The sequence below is a fragment of the Camellia sinensis genome, chromosome 8, assembly GCF_055761805.1.
Source record: "Camellia sinensis isolate YWXY chromosome 8, ASM5576180v1, whole genome shotgun sequence".
In the NCBI taxonomy this organism is placed as follows: domain Eukaryota; kingdom Viridiplantae; phylum Streptophyta; class Magnoliopsida; order Ericales; family Theaceae; genus Camellia; species Camellia sinensis.
Window position 1 is genome coordinate 167371592 of NC_138968.1, and position 23369 is coordinate 167394960.

The following is a 23369-nucleotide window of genomic DNA, read 5'->3' on the forward strand; positions in this document are numbered from 1 at the left end:
TTGTTAAGAAAATTGCATAATCTTCTAGCTTCCTCCTCCTCCCATACCAGCAGAGATCTTCTAAAGTTAAGAAAATTGAATAATCTTCTATTTCATTTTCTCTATGCTGATGATAATAATATTAATATGCTAAAGTCTCCAACCTCTTTTGCATTCTCTTTTATTATTATTATTATTATTATTATTATTATTATTATTATTATTATATTTTTGGGGGCAAACGAATTGTTGACAGAAATCCCCAAGGATCATATATAGGACATCAAAACCAACCGAGTTTCAGAATTGAGGTAAATTCTCTATTTTTAGATTTTATTTCAGTTTGTAAATTATTTGAAAAGTGGTAATGAATTCCCACTGCTTTTAAGACCATTTAATGTACCTAGATTATGATTGAGATCTTCTATTTCTAAAATATATATATATATATATATATATTTTTTTTTTGTCACACATGACGAAAGTTTTTAAAATTAATTTTTAATCAGAAAGATGTCACATTAAATAGATTTTTTTTAGACAGAAGATCCAAAGTTAGTTGATGACACTTCAATTTGTTTCACAACAACAAAAACCAATAACGCCTAGGAAACCAAAAAAAAAAAAAATCACAAAAAGAAAATCCATTCTTATCCTCTAATCCTCAATGTCTTATCTCTCACAAAATTATTCTTTTCACAGCCTGATCAGAAGGACAGGGTGGAGTGTTGTCATCTTTCACATGACAGTTACCTTAAAATGGCATCAGATAGGGCATCTGTGCTGTTTGCCAATCATGAAGGCCTCAACAATCCGCTGCCACCACCACCACCACCCACCACCACCATCAACCACCACCACGTAGTTTCATACATCACTCCTATCAGGAACGAGGCGATCAAAGAGTATGCTGGACATGGAGGAGGATTAGGAGTGATTCCAGGTTCTTTTCAGCTACACAAGTTTGCTGATTATTCTTCCATTGACAACTACCTGGTTTCGCTTGGGCAAGCGCTGAGTTTTGTTTTGGATGAATATCGTTATTCAGCACCTGAACTCAGCCCAAGGTTGATGGATTCAGAAGAGGACCCTGCATTGACCTATCTGAATTTGGATGTCGTTGAGAACCCCGATGGAACTGTTGGGGAGTTTTCATGTAAAAGGCAAGATCATGACTAGCTGCTTCCTTTGTATTTAAACATGTTTTACTACCCCTTTCATCATGGATGGCATTGATGAACTTGTTTTCCATCCATGAAATATGCATGAACTTCTTGTCTGTTACTGTTACTTTTGTGTCTTCGTTTGATGAAGACGAAGACGGTGTGTTTCCACCTACTTGTATAATAAACCCCAAATACTTGCAATCACTCACAAAATGCATTTATCGATTGTTTGCTTTTCATTTCTTGTTTCAAATACTGTTATTATCTTCATACATATGGTATCAAGTGCATTGTGTGTTGTGTTTAGGGAGAGTATAGGTTATTTGAACGGATTGGATTAAATTGAAACCTCCCTTGGGATTTAATATTTATTCTTTATTTAATGCTCCCTCAAATACATAATCATATCTTCAATTTTCATATTTTGAAATTTTCATTACATTGCTCCTCTGTTTGTTTGATTTTATCCTAGACTAATGGTTGCTGTAGCTTTTGATCAATATCATGGAAGAATATTTCATTTTGCAAATAATTAGACACTCTTCAAGGGAACCATATACATCTTATAATTTAAGAAAAAAATGACAAAACTCTATACTTTGTGAGTCATAACTATAAATAAATAAATAATCATAACCAAACATCACATAATCAAAGATCTCCTAATTCATAACTAAAATATTGTCATAATTAAAATATATATATATATATATATATAATTAAAAATGCATATAATATACTCCTTTTACGAGGGTGTCTATAGTTGATTTTCCCTAATTGATATCTTATTCCTTTAGCCTCTGTTTGGAAAGATGGGTTGGGATGGGTTTGAGGCTATTTTAATCCAAAAAAAAAAAAATACAAAATAGACTTTTTAGCCTAATAAGAAAAAACATCACATCCGATCCATAATAATTATATTTATTTCTCTCAACAAAAGTCAAAAATTCATTCTCAAACAAGATTTTTAGCCACAGGCTAAAATAACTAAAAAGTCAAAAAATTAACCCACTTCCCAAACGAACCCTAAAGATGATACATAGTATGATCTTTCAATTCATTCACAGCCTTAGGTTGAGGTTTTTAATAAATTCAAGGGAAAATTACCAATACCCCCCTCGAGATTTGACTAAAATACGGATTCTCCCATGAGGTTTGAGAAATTACAAATTGCCCCCTGAGAGTTATATTTGCATAACAAATGAGGGGGCAATTATTGTTATGCAAATATAAACCTTAGGAGGCAGGATGTAATTTCTCAAATCTCAGGAGAGAATCCGTATTTTAGTCAAACCTCGAGGGGTGTTGGTAATTTGCCCTGAATTGAAAGATTGTTTGTTGCCCTTGCAATTTGCGTAGTGTATATACATATATATATATATATATATATATTTGAACTAAAGTAGTATATATTCTTGTAGAATCAATTTTGTCCAGTGGCATTGCCAAAAAAAAAAAAAATCATTGCTTAATTTGTGTTTTGAGATATTATTTTAAATAATTTTTTAGAGAAAATTTAGAAAATTAAAAAATTTGTTTTGTTATATATTTCAAAAATAATTTTGGAATTTTGGATGATTTAATATTTTTTTATAGTTGAATAGATAGGTAGATGTGAGAGAAAAAATAATTAAGAAGGAGAAAGAAAAAGTGATTAATTGATATATAGTAGAGACAAAAATAATTTAAATTTTTTTTAAAAAAAAAGTTTAACCAAACATGTTTTTTAAATTTTTTCTCTAAAACATATGTTTTAAGAGACAAACCAAATATACTCAAAAAAGTGATTTCTGGATGACTTGTTCGAATATATATATATATATATATTCATACAAAATAAACTCCATGAGATTTGGATTAGCGGATGAAAAAAAAGTAATCAAAGGACTTATCGCGAGGTTATAGGTTCAAACACCTACGAAAATCCAACATTCCAAACTTTGGAGTCACTGGAGATTTTTCGGTACTGATCAAGGTGTGCATAAATTGACCTGAACACCCGATTATCAAAAAAACATTAAAATATTTTTATATATATACAATGTGACGAGACTATTTGTTACTTACAAACATTTTTCTAATAAACATTTTTTATTTAACTATCCATAAAAAATAAATGGTTTATTACATTTTGTACCTTAAACTATCATCAAATTATCGATTGTGTCTATTAGATCTTAAAATGTATAAATCAAAATCTATTTAGTCCCTAAACTATTGATTGAATCCATTAAGTCTCTAAAATATTTAATTAAAATTTATTTAGTCCCTAAAAGGATAATAAAAATAAAATATAAATCCATAAATATTATAAATTAGTAAAACACTGTATCATCAAGGTGTTCAGGTTCAAAACCCACGAAAGCCAAACATCCCAAACTTTGGAGCCACTAGAGATTTTTCCGTCATTATCAAGGTGTGCGTAAACTGATCTGAACAACTGATTATCAAAAAATATTAAAATATATATATTCAAAAAAAATTAAAATTTTTATTCTGTCTTTGAAAAGTAGGCGCCAATCCATATATTGAATTTCTTTTATAAGAATAAGGATAATTATCTATAATATTTTTTTATTTATCTTCTACAATAGATACATACTTGCTTTAATATCTAGTATTATATGTTAGATTTCGTTTATAATTTCTAATTGATTATTTTTAAGTTTTTCGCTAAGTTATTTTTATTACTTAATTAATGTATTATTTGGTTCTATTACTATTTGTATAGAAGTGTTATTATTTAAATTATTCAATTCTACTTCTCCAATATATCTTTTTTTTATCAACAAAGTAAAAATTTCATTAAAAACATGAAATTACAAGTATAGGAAGGTGCAATGCATCGAGAGAGATTTGGACGGTACAAAACTACTATTGCTACTCACAAACATACAACCAACCCCTTTGCCTCACGATTTTTATTTTTATTTTTATTTTTATTTTTGAGCTAAAAAAAAAACAAAATAAGACCAAAACAATAAATAAAAAGTTAAGGACTTAACTAAAAAAACCAAAAAACTTGAACCCTCAGAGTCAAAAGCACACAGACACTATCAGGCACTGTAGCACCCATAAGCACACTCCTCAACTCCCAAGGCACAACCCCACTACTCCCAAGGCACAACTATGTGTCTCCCACGCCCGTCCCCTCCGTCAGACTTCACCCACGCTTGACCCCTTCGCCGAACTTCACCCACTATCGACTCACCCAAGGCGGAAACACACCCTCTGCCGGACTTCAATGTTGGTCCTCCTTTCATTGGCCTTTGTCATGAAAGCTATTGAAGTAAAATCCATCAAATCCTTGTGCTGGTAGTTGTGCCTGTAATAACTCAGTCCGAAAACACCCATGGCTGAAGCTACCTTGGCCAAAGCAGACACACCCATGGAAACAAGACCCACTGCCACAGCTGAACAAAACCCACTGTCACCTCCACTTCCATGGTAGAAACACCTTCTTTTTTCAACCCAAACATCGAAAACACACCCACTGCTAAACCTAATCCACTGCCCCTATATTGTCGACCCAACGCCGACCTCCTCTTAATCAAAACAACCGTTGAGACACCACCACACATCTGGACGGAGTTCACCCCTCAAACTCCCTTACGCATAGGAGCGCTCGAATGAAATCCTACACAAATCTGGATCATCTTCGACACTTATGCTTCCCCCCGAGCAGAGCACCGAAACACCTCCATGGATATGAACGGAGAACACCCCTCAAACTTCCATTCACAAAGGAGCGCCCGAATGAAAATCCTAACCAAATCTGAATCGTCCTCTTTGCCGACCTAGTGAACATCCATAACGTTCACCGAAACATAAAAAAAAAAAATAACAGCAACAAAACAAACGGAACTAAGTAGGAAAAACTATGACGGTTTCAAGTTTGAAAAAAAGGAAAAACCAAGCAAAAAACACGAGGAAGCTGGGCCAGCCAACCACCATAGCCGGCGGCGGCGGCCGGCCAACTGGACAAAAGCGAGACCTGGGGTGGAGGTTTTAGAGAGAGAGAGAGAGAGAGTTAGTTTAGGGCATTAAGGTCATGTGATACGAATATATCTAATTTAAACACACAACGAAATAAAATATCTTTTAAAAACAAAAAAAAATTAAAAAAATTCTATAATAAAATTTTAATTGGAGAGGATTTTTTATTAATTTATAATACGTATGGACATATATTTTATTTTTGTAATCTTTTTAGGGACTAAATATATTTGAATTAAATATTTTAGGGATTTAATAGATTCAATCGATAGTTTATGGACTAAATAGACTTTGATTTATATACTTTAGGGACTAAATAGATTCAATTGATAGTTCAGGTACTAAATAGATAATTTCATAATAGTTTAGGAGTAGAGAGTGTAATGAACCCAAAAATAAATCAGTTCAAGTAATTTCAGTTCCTTTTCATTTTCCTTGCGAAAATATAAGATTCAAACAAGTATATGATACAAAATAATGATACATAAAATTTTTAAAAAAAAATTATCCAGGTGTATACAATCTATAATTCATATAAATCTCACCCAAAATAATATATCCGTGATGATTTTAAAATTATAAATTATAATGTTGGATTTTTATTTTGAAATAAAAACCACATTACTGAATCCATGCCAGGAGCAGTCAAGGGAGAGATAGGGCTGCATTATATAGTCACAATTAGCAATATAACTACCTTTCTTTTCACCATAAAATCGAAAGAGTATACAAGGATATAAAGTTCAATTGATTACATCTAGTTTCCACTGCATCACAGAACGCAATGAGAATGAGACAGCTAAAACACAACTTCAATAGTATAAAAATCTGTAAACCTAAGGAAGTAGAGAAAATATAATAACCTCTCAATGCGGTGCAACATGATGTGTATCCAGACATATTTGGCAAATGCAAAATCTTGGATTGATCCCACTCACCAGGATACTTCAACCAACCCATGAGGATTAGCAAATATACCTTTTCAATCAATCTTCACCGATGAAAAAAGGTAATGGACAAAATAAAACGATATGAGGAAGCCAATAGTCCCCGTACACATCATGACCGCAATGGCCATGATCAGTGAATAACCAATATAAAGTATAGCTTACACAGGTCCACTCAAGCTCTTGAGATCAAAAACCAGGTAGTTGATCGAGTACAGGAACACATAAAGAGCAACGGAACCTGAAGCATAGAATGCTTTCCACTACCACTGCCAATCCTCAACAGAGATGCATGTAGGTAAGGACCACAGATACTTTTGCACAAACGATAACCAACAAAAAGAAGACAACAAGCAGGAATCCAAAGACATAATAGAACCTTCCTAGCCAGATGCTAGTAAGGATGAAGAGAAGTTCAATGAAAAGGGTTCCAAATTGAAGGGTCCCAGCCCCAAGAACAAGAAGCCATGATGGATATTTGCATGCAGGGATCTCTTTTGGGATTTGGTTAGTTCGTACAGGGTATTGAATAGGCTCAGCTCGTGTTCCTAAGAAACCTCCCAAAAGGGTTAGTGGCACTGAAATGCAGAACCAGAGAGATAGGAGAATAAAATACAGGGAAATGGGAATAGCACCGATGCTTTTGTTACCCTAGAGAATAAAATTCAGCACAGTGAGGATAACAAAACAAATTCCTGAGAAGAAGCATGCAACCAACCAGGCAACTGACCTCCAACCATCTGAAGTCCCCTTGATCGTTCTCCATAAACGTACACCAGCATAACCAGCAAAAGTCCCCAGGAAAAGATAAAGAATTATCATACCTGTCAACAACATTCCTCGAGAAGCTGGTGAAATGAAACCAAAGGCAGCAAATACAATAGTAACAATAGCCATCCCGCTGATCTGAACCCCATCTCCAATCATCACACAGAGTAGCTTTGAGTGATTTGGTTCTCTGAACACATCGCCAACGACAAGCTTCCAGCCTGAAAGCTCCTCATTCATCTGTGCTTGAGCTTCTTTGTCCAATTCCTCGTACCTTGCCAAATCCCTTCTAACTGTTTGTAAAAATATAACAAAAACAATACCAGTCGACTCAAGCACCTTTCATTTTCAGGTAAGCATCCCATCGAGATGGCCATCTAATATCACTCCTAACAAATTCAACTTCATAAGGGTGTGTTTGGTAACGTTTACGTTTTCAGATTATATTTACAAAAATTTTATAAACTGGTTTTTGTTTATTTTTTGTTTATTTTTAGAAAAACATAAACTGCAAACGCGTTTGATAATTGACAAAATGTTTAAAAAATTTTAAAAATATAAAAAGAGTGAGAAATAACAAGTGGTGGCAAGTGGCGGCAAGTGGCGGTGGAAGACGGTGAAAGTGATGACGGTGGGTGGTGGGTAGCTGGTGGTGGCTGTGGGTGGGTGGGTGGGTGACGATGGCGGGTGGTGGGTGGTAGCGAGTGGGTGGTGGTGGTGGTGGTGGTGGCGGGTGGGGGTGGCAGGTGGGTGGCGGATAGCGGGTAGGTAGCAGGTGGTGGTGGTGGTGGTGGTGGTGGGTGGGTGGGTGGGCGGGTGGTGGGTGGTAGCGAGTAGGTGGTGGTGGCGGGTGGTGGGTGGTGGCGGATGGGTGGTGGGTGGTGATGGTGGGTGACGGTGGCGAGTGATGGGTGGTAACAAGTGGGTGGTGGTGGTAGTGGTGGCGGCGGCGGCGGGTGGTGGGTGGTGGTGGCAGGTGGCAGGTGGCGGGTGGTGATGGGTGGTGGCGGGTGGTGATGGGTGGTGGCGAGTAGTGGTGGGTCGGTGGGTGGGTGACGGTAACGGGTGGTAGGTGGTAGCGAGTGGGTGGTGGTGGTAGTAGTGGTGGTAGTAGTGGTGGGTGGTGGCAGGTGGGTGGTGAGTGGTGGTGGCAAGTAGGTGGCGGGTGGTGGTGGCAAGCGGTGGATGGTAGTGGCGGGTGGATGGCAAGTAGGTGGTGGTGGTGGTGGTGGCGAGGGGTGGATGGTGGTGGCGAGTGAGTGGCAGGTGGGTGGTGGTGGGTGGTGGTGGCAGGTGGTGGTGGGGGATGGGGGGTGGGTGGTGGTGGCGGAAGACGGTGATGGAAAATTGTGGTGGGTGGTGACTAGTGTTGGGTGGTAAAAAAAAAAAAAAAATTGAAAACTCAAAATGAAAACACATTTTTTGTGTTTTCCTTTTTTCGCCAAATTTATAAACTGAGACCACTGATTTACAAATCAAAAAATTTACCAAACAAGTTTTTATTTGAGTTTTTTAAATTTTTGTAAATATAAACAGAAAACTCTGTCTTGCTCCCTTATTATCTGAGATTTGTCAAGTTCCAACGGGCAGTTTACAGAGATATTGTCATACATATGGGGTTTTGACAGCACATCGGGGTCATGTTTAACACTGCAAGGGACAACCTCAAAACCGACTATCTCATATCCAGAAGCCGCCTCCTTATCAGCTTGAGAAATTGCACCCATACCCTCTTCCCCAGTACCAATTATCTGCACCCCTGCCCCTTCATACACATGAACCAAAACCCTGAACTTGAGGTGATTGATCACATAGTCTTCATTACCATCTGGCGGTGTACACCCAACAGGAAACCAGTCCATTGAATCTTAATTCCGTTTTGTTGAGCAAACCTCATGGCAGGCAAATTATCCAAAATCATATTTACTTGATACAGATCACAAGTTCTCTGTTTCAATAGCTTTCCCCGTGCTCACTTAATGGACTTGTAATGCAGAGGAATACAGATTCATTGATGTTCATTCGAAAACGGTACGGAGAGTTGTCAATCTGATCTCCCATAAGGAGTTCTCCAAGATTCTTAGCACTATTCTTTATTCCCCCAGTGGTTTTGCAGTACGGGAGAGTGTAATAACTGAAGGGAAGCTCAGTTTCAATAGAGGTCAATGAATTAACTTTGGCAAATATTTCATGACCCGTTGAATATGTATGCATGTAGCTTCCCGGGAGGTAAAAACCATGGCTGGCATGTGAAACAAGAACGGCGTAAATGAAAGCTACCCAATATGCCCTTTTTGGGATCAACAAAGAAGCCATTGAGTTTGAAAAAGGAACACAAAGCAGATCCCTCAAAACTATTCTTAATCTAAGCTTACGCTCGCAGGTTTATTCCACATCAAATCTGCAGAAGTGAAATTTTCGTATCAGTCTTTCAAATTGATCTCACCTAATGGATATAGCAATTAAGAGGATCTCCAACCATCCCTTCCCAGAGAGAAGGTAAAATTGGCATCATGTAAGAAAAGAAAAATCACTATTTTCAACTAGAAAAGTACAGTTCTATTGTTTGACCAATAGAATACAAACAGCCACAGCCTATTTCAGATAAATAAGTATCAAATAGTCCTACCCCAAAATATACTTTATGTAATTACATATACAAGCAAATATATAAACACATATCACTGAGGATGTCTATAGGAATATATACATAAAGATTTAATACACAAAATATTATTTGTTCATCTACAGATCAATGAACTAATCCAAAAAATAAAAAAGCAAGCTTCAAACTAGGAAAATTCAACAGCTAACACTTCAAATCGAGGGCAGAGAAAATTGAAAGCCAGATTAGAGAACTAAACACAATTCCACTAACTCTATAAACAAAGCGAAGAACAAACGTGTTAGAGTTATTGTGTTAAAGAGAAACGTGGAGCAAGGATCCTCTAGAGTGATTTTTTCCTAAAGTTTCCTAGAGTGCTACATTGTGTGGTTGAGATTTACTGGCAAGTCACATCAATTTTTCTGATGTGACTTGTCAGTAAATCTCAACCACACAATATAGTACTCTAGGAAACTTTAGAGAAATTTCACTCTAGAGGATCCTTGGTGAACGTGAAGTGATCACTGTGTTCTTCATAGATCTATAGATGGCGAGAGAGAGAGAGAGAGAGAGAGAGAGAGAGATTGAACGAACCAGTGGCAGATTGCGTAACTCAGCAACAATCATGTTCGATTCGACTCTGTTCGCCTGAGATCAAGGGTTTTAGAATCAATACAGATATTCAATTTTCTGAGTTTGATCTAAACGTTAACTGCTGTTTAAACTTTAAAACTTATAATTTGACAACCGAACCATTTGGCTCTGTTTTTAACCTCCGATGAAATATTAATGTAAATATGAGTGTAAGACACATTTAAGATATGAAATTTATTACAAATTAGTAGATATATATATGAAACATATTATGTAAAATTACTTTGTGTTATATATCTAAAAATATTATACAAATTAGTATTATATGTTATGTAAATGTATGATAATTAGTTAAAATATTCTTCAATCCGTCAATCCGCCAAAAACTGTTCAAATCGCAATTTGTCAATCTGCTAATCCGCCAATTCACCATTCGATTTATAATTTTGCTCTCAAACCGCCCGAACTGCACCGTGCACACCCCTAATTAGCCCTATATATCGGTGCTCCAATTACTCGATTTAGATCTCATTGATTTAATTGACTTTTCTTATTAGTGATTGGTTTTGGTTTTGATGAAAATTAATTTTTTTTTTATTTTTTGTATTTTTTTCCAATTACTCGATTTAGATCTCATTGATTTTAATTGACTTTTCCTATTAGTGATTGGTTTTGGTTCCAGTTTGATGAAAATTAAAATTTTGTATTTTTTGTATTTTTTTATTTTTAATGAATATTTTAAAATTTTAAATAATTTTTTAATTTTTTTTAAATTTATTTAAATAGTAAAATATTTTGTGAAAAAATATTTTAAAAAATTAATAAATGCACAAAAATATTAAAAATATATATTAAATTTTAATTTTTTTTTTGTATTTTTGGTATATAGTAAGTTTTTTAAAGATTTCTTTTACAAATATTATACTTTTTAAGTGTATTTATGTTAGATGTGTCTAAAATTTCTAAAACAAATTCTTAAAATATTAAAAAAAATTATTGAAAATAAAAAAATAAAAAAATAAAATTTTCTAAAAAATATTTTCTGAAAATCAAAACGAAAAATTACAATACAAAACAATACAAAGCAGTTGTTACTACGTACTATGGTCAAGTTTGGCATGATTGAAAAAAGATAAAAAGTCAAAAAGTCACTATCCTATTTAAGTCACATCATCTTATTTAAATCACATCACCTCTCTAACACATCACTTCAAATCCAACCCAAACACAACTCATATTTCATAAAAAGTCAAAAAGTATACTTATTTAGTCTTCCCAAACCAGGCCTATGTAATGGGTTGGGCTGGGTGGTCAGAACTTATTGTAGAATCGAACAGAGTTCTACATCTAGAAGCCGTGTAAATTATAGGAATTTATTTATTTATTTTTTTTTAGAAGATTCATTCTTCTATTACATTCCATGTGGTTTTTTTTTTTTCCTCTTTGGCCAAGTTTGATTTAGGGTAAATTACAAATACACTCTCTCAGCTTTGTTTAAAATTCGAATTATCCCTTGTAGTTTGGAAAATTATAAATACTTTTCTGTTAGGATTTTTTATTTAACAGAATTAATTGAAAAAGTGAAATTTCTAGCTGTTCACCTACATAATAATAAAATTATCTGAATTATTAATTGAAATAAAATTTTAACATTATTAAAAACTGTTAATTAACTTGATGATTTATTAATAAAAGAACATGATTGTTATAGAATTAAAAATCTTAGAGGGCATAATGTAATTTCTAGAACCATAGGGGGTAATTTGTAATTTAAGTAAATATCAGGAAATGTGTTTGTAATTTATCCTTTAATTTATGGAATTGGGTAGGAATTTAGAACGAGAAACAAAAAAAAAAAAATTATATTTTATTCATATTTTATTTTTATTTTTTTCTTTTCTTTTTAAAATCTCTACACAAATATATAAACTAGGCATAACTTTTTGTATTTGTTTGAAGATCTCTCTTTGAATATATATTTATAATTTTTTTAATATATATGAAAAAAAGAGTTTTTTTTAAGGTCCCTGGTATTAAGATTTTATAGCATAAAGGGCATCTAATATTTTCATAATGTAACGCCCTCAAAATTAACCCATTATATATATCATTGACATGCATTATTTAAAGAAGACAATTTATTAATTCATTCATCAGAGTATTACTAAATAAAGCATTACATGTAACATTGAATAAAATACCTTACAGGCTTACATCTTTCCAAGCCAACACTTGGATACAAAAATATGAGTTCTAATTCAATACAAGAAAAGCCCGAGGCTTGAATGTTTACATGTACTAATAAATAAAGACAATTAACTAAAGGTAGTCTTCTTCAAACCAGAAGCCAAACCCTCCCAAGCTAAGTCCTTGGAGGTAGTTTATCACCTGAACCTGAAAATGATGTTCCCATAAAGGGTGAGCCACAGCCCAGTAGAAATATTCTAAACCACATATAAGCAATGAATAAAGCAATAGCATTCAACAGATGGTTAACCAAGATAATCAATTACTTCATTTTACAGCCTCATGACACTATTGTCTAAGATACATTTTACTTTCCAACTTAATCAACATGGCTCAGAACCTGGCCGAACTTATAACAGTGAATTATATATATCATATTCACATTCTTCCAATATCAACAAACAAATGAGACTCAAGCTCAATTCAAAACACTTCATACTTCCAGATTGATACACATTTTAGTGCTGTATCAATAAAACACTTCTATATAAATAAGCACACATAAAAGTGATGCTAATGGAGTCCATCCCCTATCTCCTCCCAAACAAAAATCCGGTTTAGAGGTCCATCCCCTATCTTTCCCTAAACCGTGGAGTACATCCCCTATCTCCGCCCACACAAAACAATGTATGCAAATGCAATGCTCAATCAATACACGTATTTTCTGTATCAATGCAATAGTCAAAATTAATGACTTAACCAATGTGATTAGTTTCAGTTATTCCTAATCCACATGCAATGTCTACAACAATCACGACTATCCTCCACCGATAGCCCAAAACAGTTATTTCTAAACTGAAAATAACTATGTCAACAATTCAATAGACAAATAATTCAAATTATCCAACTACGCCATTTAATCAATGAATTCCCCAATTCCATGAATTAAACCATCTTTTCCCAACTCCATGAATTAATTATACAAATTAATTTAATAATACAACTAGGGTTTTTCCCAGAATTTACCAAAGTATCCCCAACATATCAAAATACCAAAACTTAGAACAAAACCTATAAAATGGAGTAGGAAATCCCTACCTCAAAGAAAACAACCCAAATGGTGAAGACAGAGATGAGTGCCCAAATACCAAAGTGCTCCAAATCGCCAAATGTTCAGATTAAATGAAAGCCCTCGACTCACTCTATCTTTTTAATGAAGGATCTAGGGTAGAAACACTCCCTAAGTGGATCAAATCTAAGAGAGAAGGTGAGTAGGGAGAGAGAGAAGTCGGACCTAGGGTTTGGAATCAAAAAGAAGATGAAAAGGACTGATCAAAACCCGCTGCTGTGTATATAAACTGGACAGGCTCGCTCGAGCGAAGCCTTTGTCGCTCGAGCGACCAGACACAGAAAATCTACGCTCGAGCCAAGGAAACCTTGCTCGAGCCAACAACCCAAAAGCTTGCTCGAGCGAAAGAAAACTCGATCGAGCGAAGAACTCAAATCCTCAGGTCTGTAATCAGACTCACGCTCGAGCGAAGGAACCATCGCTCGAGCGAAGAACAAACTAACTCGCTCGAGCGAAGAAAATCTCGCTTGAGCCAAGAATGCAGAGCTACAGGTCAATACTGGACGCCATCTCTCGCTCGAGCGACCAACTCCTCGCTCGAGCGAAGAACCAAAATCCTGGACAGCAACACTTGGTTTGTAAACCCAACCAACCTGAAACAAACCTGCCCAACACATCCTATAATTCCAAATGAGAAAATAAAGGACAACAACAACAATTATACAATGATAGAATCTACGGAACCTGAGTCCGGATACAATAATCAAATGGGAAAAGACCGGGGTCGCTATACATAATGTCTAAGGTCCCTCAATTTAATCCAAAAAAATTTCATCCAGAGAAATTTTGTCCAGAGAAATTCTGGACTTCCAAAGAATTTCTCTGGGTTCAACCCAGAGAAAATTCAAATTTTTCTGGGTTCATTTTGACCAATTTTCTCTGGGTTCAAATTCAAATTCAAATTTCTCTGGGTTTATTTTAACCAATTTTCTCTGGATCATAAAGACACAATATTATTTTATGAAATCATTTTGACCAACTTTCTCTGGGTTCAAATTCAAATTCAAATTTCTCTGTGTTTAAATTCAAATTCAAATATTGTGGATCTATTTCATTATCAAAAATAGGAGAGGGACCTTAGACCAATTTCTTTGAGTTCAAATTCAAATTCTTTCTCCAAAGAAATTTCTTTGATAGCCTTCATCATCATCATCATTATCTTCTTTCTAGATCAGCTGTAGCAGCACCATGAAAGGAATATAAGCAAGAGCACTTTGATAGCATCAACACAAATGCACAACGAGATAAATGATTAACTGGAGGTAGCATGAGGCAATAACAAAGCTTTCAGAGAAATTTGAACAACCAGAGAAATTTGAATAACCTAGAGACCTACCAGAGAAACTTGAACAAACCAAAGATCTGCCAAAGAAATTTCAACAACCAGAGAAATTTCAACAATCTAAAGACCTACCAGAGAAATTTGAACAAACCAAAGGTCTACCAGAGAAATTTCAACAGCCAGAGAAATTTAAACAACCTAGAGACCTACTAGAGAAATTTGAACAACCAGATAAATTTGAAAAAACTCTCAAATTTCTAATCTGACTTATTGAATTTCGATGCATGTCAGTTCGTAGGAAGACTATCATTGTAATCAATGCCATTACAATGATCTAAAAGCCAAAAAAAAAGAAAAAAAAAGAATTATTATCAATAACAACTACACATGCAAAGTTAGGACAAAAAATTAGGAATATATGTTTGTATATAGAAAAACTCACTTGCATGAGCTTGAAGATGTAGACAAATTGAGTGATAAAAGAATTTCTCTGGGTTCAAAACCAGAGAAATTTTAACCAAACCATAGAAATTTTAAATTTCTCTGTGTTTGTTCACAATTTTAAACCAGAGAAAATTGTTTTAACCAAACTAGAAAAATTTTCTTGATAAAAGAGAGAGGAATTCAATAGCTAAAAAGAAAATATGTGCATCCAAACTCGTATGAACAAATTGAGTGTTGTGACCATGCAATATAGTGAAATGAATACAATCATTTCCAGTTGCTGTGCCAATATTTAAATGTAGGTCATGCAACCCAACTTTCCATTCCCAGATGCTGTGCTTATATCTAACAATTTTTTACTAGTATTGCCACTCTGTTTCTCTTTTACTAGTCAAAACTTTCACAACTTCAAAAAATAAAAAAACTCTCTTTGCTGGAAAAAATGGAGACAGAGACTCACGTCGTCGTTGTTCCATTTGTTGCATTTGGCTACATGATGCCATTTTATGAGCTTCCCTCGTCTTAGACAAAAAAATAGTGAGAGAGAGATGAAGCGCGACCTCCATAACCCTCATCCTCCTCCTCCTCCTCCTCTTCCTCCCTATAAGGACACTTTCTGCAGCGGCTGTGGTTACTCGACGGAGGAGACGGGTGGGAAAAGTAAGATGTGGGAGGAACAAGATGCTGGAATGGATGATCTATTGGATGTGTTGGGTTACAAAATGAAAGCTTCCGACATGAGCAAAGTTGCTCAGAAGCTCGATCAGCTCGAAGAAGTGATGGGTCATGCTCAGGAAGATGGCTTGTCTCACCTTGCTTCTGAGACTGTTCACTATAACCCTTCCGATCTCTCTTCTTGGCTCGAATCCATGATTTTCGAGCTCCACCCTCTTCCTAATTTTGACTGTTCCCTCCCTTCTCTGTCGACCTTCGATAGCCACCGCCATCCCCTAAATCACAGAATTTTCCAAGACTCTTCTTTCGATGATTACGATCTCAAAGCAATTGCAGGCAAAGCCGTGTACCCAGAAATTCAACAGCCAAACAAGCTCCTCAAAACCTCATCTGCATCATCGTCCTCCACTATCTCGTCGATCCCAAGAAAAATCCAAAGACTCCCTCAACTCCCTCATGAATTATCATCACTCATCAATGAGGTCGACGTCAATGATAAGGCTGCCGATGGGGACGCGCTCGACGGAGACTTGCATCCAGCCACCGGGGGCAACGTAGAGGTCGAGGATGGCGTGGGAGGAGCGGAGGAAGCTGAACTTGGACTCGAACTGGATGAGCTTCCACGCTCCGCAAGATCTGTAGCCATGTTCTTTTGCTAGGTAGTAGTCTTGTCCAAACGATGCTTGCCCTTGACTTTGCCCATCTCTTCTGTCTAGGGTTTCAGAGAGAGAGATAGAGATTGGAAGTACCGCTCTGCAGTAGAAGAGGAGAGATAGAGAGTCAAATTTCTCTGATATGATAAATGGTGTGGGTTTAGGGACCTTGGACATCAAAAAATAATATTGTGGATCTCTTCCATTACTAAAAATGGGAGAGGGACCCTAGACTAATTTTCCCTAAAAAAAATTATGATTGAAATACATAATATAAAAATATGTTAAGATTGTGGTGACGTTTTCTCAAACCTATTATTTGAATACATTTGCTACTCGTTGCCTTTTTAGAATTATCAACATTATCAACTTTCACTTTATTTTGACTAGCTAGCATATATCACCCGTGCTAAACACGATATAAATTAATATATTATTTATTAAAAATATAATAATTATATTTAATTTTTTTTATATATTTTGTCTCTCGTAAATAAAATTTTATATATAAGTTTAAAGATTTTCTTTCAAATGTTACTTTACAATAATATCTAATATAGATAGATTAAAATTATTGTATTGACACTTAATAATTAAAATTATGCTTTGTTATAAAAAAAATAACATAATTCTAATACTTCACTATTTTAGAAAAAAAAAATATGAATTTTAAAAAATTATCATATTAGTTTTTGAAAGTAAAATAATTAAAGAAATTTTAAAAACTTAATGAGTAAGAAAGAATCATCGTAACATGTAAAACCGCCAAAATCACGAATAAATCGGCAAATCATTCAAACCAAAAATGGTTTAACTTAATCAGTTAGATCAAAAGACTAGCTACCTTACACAAAAATTAATTAATTAAAATTTTTAAATTTTATTTTATTAAAATTTAAACTGTCACTAAATATGAAAAGCAATATATTAATTTAAATTTAAAATCGACACAATATAAATTTAAAATTACAATAATCTATCTCATAATTTATAAGTTTTAAATATAAATTTAAAATTATCATAATTATCTCATAATTTTTGTATTAAGGAGCAGTAAGAGTGACATTGAGATTATCGATATATCTATATACTAGTGTATGCCCGTGCCTAAAGGCACGGTGTAAATAATATTTTGTTTGAATAATTTTCATATGTCATTCTCTCTTAAGCTAGGAACACTGAGAATCAAGCATACCTAATCTATTTTCCCATGACATACAAAAAATGAATAGATAACATACATTTGAGCAGGGGGACCCCCTTTATTATAAACACAACTTCAAATAGAAGGAACAACAAAATGGTGTTCTCCCTTTGGAGCACACCATGCCAATACGGATATAGCGATCCCGGTATTCCCTGTTGTTGTATAACTATAATCTGGACTCAGTTTCGTAGATTCGTTGTTGTCTTATCCTCATTTCTATCCCTTACTCTTTGTTTTAGAGTTTTGGGTTGTGTTGGGCAAGTTGCGAATTAGTTGGTTGTGTTTTAAAGCTTTGAAATTTTGCCCAGGTTTTGGTCTCTCCGCTCGAGCGGCAGTTTTGTGCTCGAGCGAGCTTTTGTTGCTGCCTTTACGCTCGAGCGGCAGTTTGGACGCTCGAGCGTGAATTTCCTTCTTTCAGCATTTTGGTCGTCTGCAGAAAATTCTGGGAGAGTGCACCCGGCGCTCGAGCGGATCTTTGGACGCTCGAGCGTGAACTTGTGTCTGTACGCTCGAGCGGGGTGTTGTACGCTCGAGCGGACCTGCTTTTATATCAGTTCGTGAAACCACCTTTTTGATCACTTTTTGATTTCCTTTCTCTCTCTTACTTTTTCAAAACCTCCATTGGAGAGCACCTCACTCTAAAACCGAACTTCTCTCTTAGGATTGATCTACCTAGAGTGTTTTCCTCACCTTGGGCCTTTGTAAGAAGTGTGTTGATCGTCGAGGGCTTTGTTGAGATCTGAGAAATTTGGGATTTGGAGCACTTCTGAGTTCTACTCATCTTCTCCCTTGGAGCTCTGAATTTGAGGTAGGGATATCCTACTCCTCTCTATAGATTTTGTCTTTAATTTTTGGTAATTTGAGATGTTGGGGTTGGTTTGGTAATTTTGTGAAAGTTTGGGCCAATTGTGTTATTTTACAAAAGTTGGGGTTTTATTTGTAATAAACCTAGATGCATGTTTGGTATAGAGAAATGGAATAAATGTTGAATCATTGATGAAAATGGGACCTAAGGGTGGTAATGGTAATTATGGAAAATGACCTAATTACATTGTTTAATTAATTGAGATAATTAATTGTGGGAAATGAGGAAATGAAATGGAATTGCTGAGATTGGGAGTGCATGGGGTTAAAGGGTGTAGTTGAATTATTTATCACTCACCGAATTGAAATGTCGATTGAATATCCATTGTGCATTTATTTCCTGCTTAGAAATAATTGCTTTGGGCTACCGGTGGAGGGTAGTGTTGATTGTTGTAGACAATGCTTGATGATTAGGCAAACTAAAACTAATCAATTGGATGTGTCATAGAGCATGTTGGTTGATAGAATACATTAATTTTATGTATTGATTGATTGCATATGTGATTCTGTGTTTATATGCATTACTTGTGTATGGGAGGAGATGGGGGATGTACTCCACGGTTTAGGGGAAGATGAGGGATGTACCTCTAAACCGGTTAATGGTTTAGGGGAAGATGAGGGATGTACCTCTAAACCGGTTGTTGGAATGTTGATATAGCTCATATGCTTATCGGTTGAAGTGTTGATACAGCTCATATGCTTATCTATCGGAATGTTGATACAGCTCATATGCTTATCTGTTGTAGTAGTGATATAGCTCATATGCTTATCTATTGAAAAGTTTGTTTGATTTGATATAGCACTAAAATGTATATCATCATTGTTTGCGAAGTATGGGAGTAGTTTATGTGTTATTGATACAACAAAATAATGTGTATCCACCTTGGATTTCGAAAGTGTTCTAGTGATGAACTATAATCTCATCAAATGTTCTGGCCAGAGTACTGAGCCTTGTTTTCAAACTCAAAGTTGAACAAAAATGAAAAGTGAATTGTAACATAGACTTGGCTGTCATGGAAACGTAGGGAGATGTAAATGGAAGTGTCAGTGTTGACCGTCTATCAGTTGCTAATCTTTTAGTCATTGTTCATGGTTGGTTTAGTGTATTTCTACTGGGCTGTGGCTCACCCTATATGGGAATATCATTTTCAGGTACAGGTAGCATGCCACCTCCAAGGACGTAGCTTGGGAGGCCAGAGGCGGACTTTTTGTTGTTTTACTTGATGTATTACATGTAAATTCAAGCCAAGGGCTTAACGTGTTTGAGTTAGTACTCTTTTGTTGTAACCAAGTGTTAACTTGGAAAGCTGTAAGCCCATAGGGCATTTGCTTTTGTTGTTAACATGTAATACTTTTTGTAATGAAACTCTGTTAAATGAAAGAATGTGGAGCTTTTGAATATCAATGCATGTCTTATTTAATGGGTTTAAAGCTATTATTTTGAGGGCGTTACAACTTGGTATCAGAGCGTACCGGGTTCGAATACTTTGGGTACGTGGGAAGTGATTAGTATCACAATGGGTTTCTCTCGCTTGTTAGAGACTTAGACGTAATGTTATGTACTTTTGTGATAACATGTTTATGTGACTATTTGGGTATGGAATGTAGTTTCTTGGATGTTGATTGGATCCTTGGGTTTCTGGGAGTCCTGTTGGAAATGCACTTGATCAATGCTGTTTCTGATCGGAACTCTAGTAACGCCTCGGGACTATCATTATCTGGAAATGAAATTCGTAAGTGCTTACATGTTTATGTGCTTATGTGGAGTGAATTACAGTTGTCCATGTGTTAGGATGTAAGTGTTTAGCTTCGGCACATGTATGAGTGTGCTAACGTGTCTCCGTTACTTTTACTAGGATGCCTAGGCGAGGAAGTTGCGATTTCCCTCCTTCCGCTCAGGAAGAGCTGCGGAAACAATTTGTGGAATTACGCCAAGGTACTACACCTTTGGTGCGGTTCGAAAGATGGTTTGCTAATCTGTCGAGGTTTGCTCCAGAATTGGTGGAGACGGAGGACTTATGTTGTTTCGAGTTTGAGAGTAAGCTGCGTGACGACATCCGTGTAAGGATAGCGGGGTCTTGGCATAAAAGATATAGGGCGCTTGTTGAGGCGGCCGCCCATGTAGAGGCTGCAGTGCTAGCAATGGGGCAGAGTGGGGAAGAAGCCATCTCGGCGACTCTTGTGACTCAGGGTGTTGGTAGACCTTTTAAAAGGCAGAGGGTTTTAAACTCGCAACAGGAAGGACGGGCTAGAACTGCCCTTCCAGTGTCAGATTTGGGTTCGGGGGAAAATAAGCAGAGGGGCATCATTTGTTTCAGATGTGGTCTGCTGGGCCACAGGGTTTCGGTTTGCCGACAGAAGAAAGGGGTGGGGTTAGCAGTTCAACCAGTAGTTGTACCACCAGGATCATCCAACCAGCCGGGTTTTGGACCGATTAAATGCTCAGTGGGGAGGCAGTTGTTGGGGTCTTCATCAGCCCAGATTCTGAACCAATCTCGTGCTCAGGCACCGCCTACCTGTTGGGTGTGTAATCAGCCGGGTCATATTCGACGTTTTTGTACTCAGTCGGGAGCTTCTTTAGGGGTTTTGCAACCTAGCCAGGCTCAGTTTCTTTCGACTGGGCAGGAACAGTATCGTTTTGGGGGACTAGCAGGCCAGATTGCGAGGGCCTCAGTAGAGTCGAGTTCCCAAGCCCCAGCTAGGGAAGTTTGTAGTTGTTCCAGGTGTGGGCAGAGGGGGCATACCAGTGGTTCTTGTCCGTGACTTGTAAGCTCGTAGGTTGCCTTATGTTCGGGGATGACCAACTTCGGCGGTCCAACAAGGGACGGTAGTAGTAGTAATACTGATGGGATGGTTTTGTTTTGACTAATCCGTTTTGTAATCAGTGGATTATTGTTTTGTGATCATTGGGTTCCGTTGTGTAACCAATGTGTTTTGGGAAGGTTGAAACATCTAAACTGTTTGTTTATCTATATATATATACATATATGCTTTGTTTGTTAATTTCCCTAGAGTGGGTGAATTGGAGCATGTCGTAGCTCTAAAATTTTATTAATGTATAAAGTTGCTATAAAAAAAAATTTATGCTTGTGATTTGATTTGGGGAGGATGAGGGCTAGAGAGGCATGTTTTCAAAATTTGGAAGAACCACCGAGGGGTACGTGTCCTAGCCAAGGTAATATTGGAGCGAGAACTGTTTTACTTGCCGAGTGTGTGGAATTACATGGGTACTACCCATTTAAAGTTTTGTGCGTGGTATAGCTTTTGATCTACTGTCGAGTGAACTTGAGAGGATGTGAAGTGTACGATTAATACTAGATGTAACACGTATTTAATATGGTATCCTACGGGGGCATGGCACATAATTTTGTCAAGGTTGGACTCGTACCTTCGTGGTAAGTAACGTTGTCAAGATTGCAGGTGTATTGATTGGCCGTTTCAAGTGAAGGGATGTCAGTCCCTATATAAGGTTGTGATTGTTGTATCGGGAGCGATGTGTTGTGAGTAGCTGGTACTATACCTCGGGCTGTAGTATAATGGATGTCTCCCTAAGTTTCAAATTTCTTTATTTGGATCGAATGTGATAAGTTCGTACCTTAGCACTGGTCAAGTCAGAGGATATTATCAGAAGCGTTAATTGGGTATATAGCCCATGGTTAGAGTGTGACCCGTGGGTGGAGTCACAGTGGTATGGTGTTTGCGGATGAAGATGTGGGTTAATGACGAGGGAGGCGAGGACTTTTACCCCTCTGGAAAGTTAGAAGAGTGAATCTTTGGAAGCCCTATCGGCGACTTGTGACGGTGTCGGGGTTTGGTTCATGATGGTTGCCTAGCGGTAGTGTGGACTAGTGGTTTAGCACGGAGGCCGGGCCTCTTGATGGTACTCTCGAGATGAGTGACAAGTAAGATATAGAGTAACGAGTGGACCCTATGAGTTATTGGAGGATTCAGTGTAGGAGTAAGAGGGCTTGCAAAATAAGGAGGTTTTGCCTAGTACGGTTGAATGTGTTAGATGGGATGGTTTCGAGAGTTGCGCGGTGTTGGCAAGACTATATGAGAATGTTCGAGGGAACGTGAGATTTGTATCTCGAGTTAGTGGGAATGGTACCTGTATGCTGGTTCGTGTGTTGGGCCTTGCTAGATAGTGAGTCCGTGGTGACCCCCTTGGTTGTATAGGGGTAGTGTTCATATTGTGATAGGTTATCCATTGTTGGGTGTGGGTTATGAGTGGATGCTGCCAGCATTCTTTGAAGGAAGAGCAATTCGTGTTCTAAAGTAATGAGTATAGCGTGGGTCAAAGTAGTCCTTCGTATTCGGGATGTTGTGATTGAGGTTGACCATGTCGGTCTTCGGTCAAGGAAGTGAGCAGGCTTGCTAGATAACCATGGCGGGGGATGGTGATTCCCTTAGACGCGATGTTGAGGCGGTTAAATTTTAGGAAATCCGATGAGATTCCAAAATTTGTGGTTCGTGTAGAGAACTCCGTGGTTGGGGTTAGTGGTCTGAGTAGCACATCAGTGTGTGCATTACTGAGTGTAGAGTTTATTGAGTTGACTAGTCAGCTTGTCGGTATCGGGTGTTGGGGTGGCATTGGTCACCTTGAGTTTAGTCTCGTTCGTTGTAGACTCCGTATGTTGATTAAGGAAAACTGAAATTAATCGAACATGCTTTGTCGTTGAGTCTGACGGTTGGAATAATACATCTAATATATGTATTGATTGATCATTGTGAATGATTGGCTTTTTATACATTATGAATGTATGGTGTCTAGTTTGATGTTGATACAGCACTATAATGTGTATCATTTGTGTGTTTCTGAGCCGTGTTTATGATTATAAAGTGGTTAAGTAAAGGGAGGCGGGATAAAATTGCA

At 36.6% G+C, this 23369-nt stretch overlaps 1 pseudogene across 1 annotated transcript; it reads right to left on the reverse strand.

Annotated features, from left to right (window-relative positions):
• Nucleotides 1-6007: 6007 nt before the first annotated feature.
• LOC145797300 (transmembrane 9 superfamily member 12-like) lies at nt 6008-10173 on the reverse strand (annotated as a pseudogene). Its single transcript, XR_014338661.1, has 3 exons — nt 10056-10173; nt 8394-9257; nt 6008-7273 (listed from the first exon to the last, which is right to left on the reverse strand). The product of XR_014338661.1 is annotated as a transmembrane 9 superfamily member 12-like (transcript).
• Nucleotides 10174-23369: the final 13196 nt, after the last annotated feature.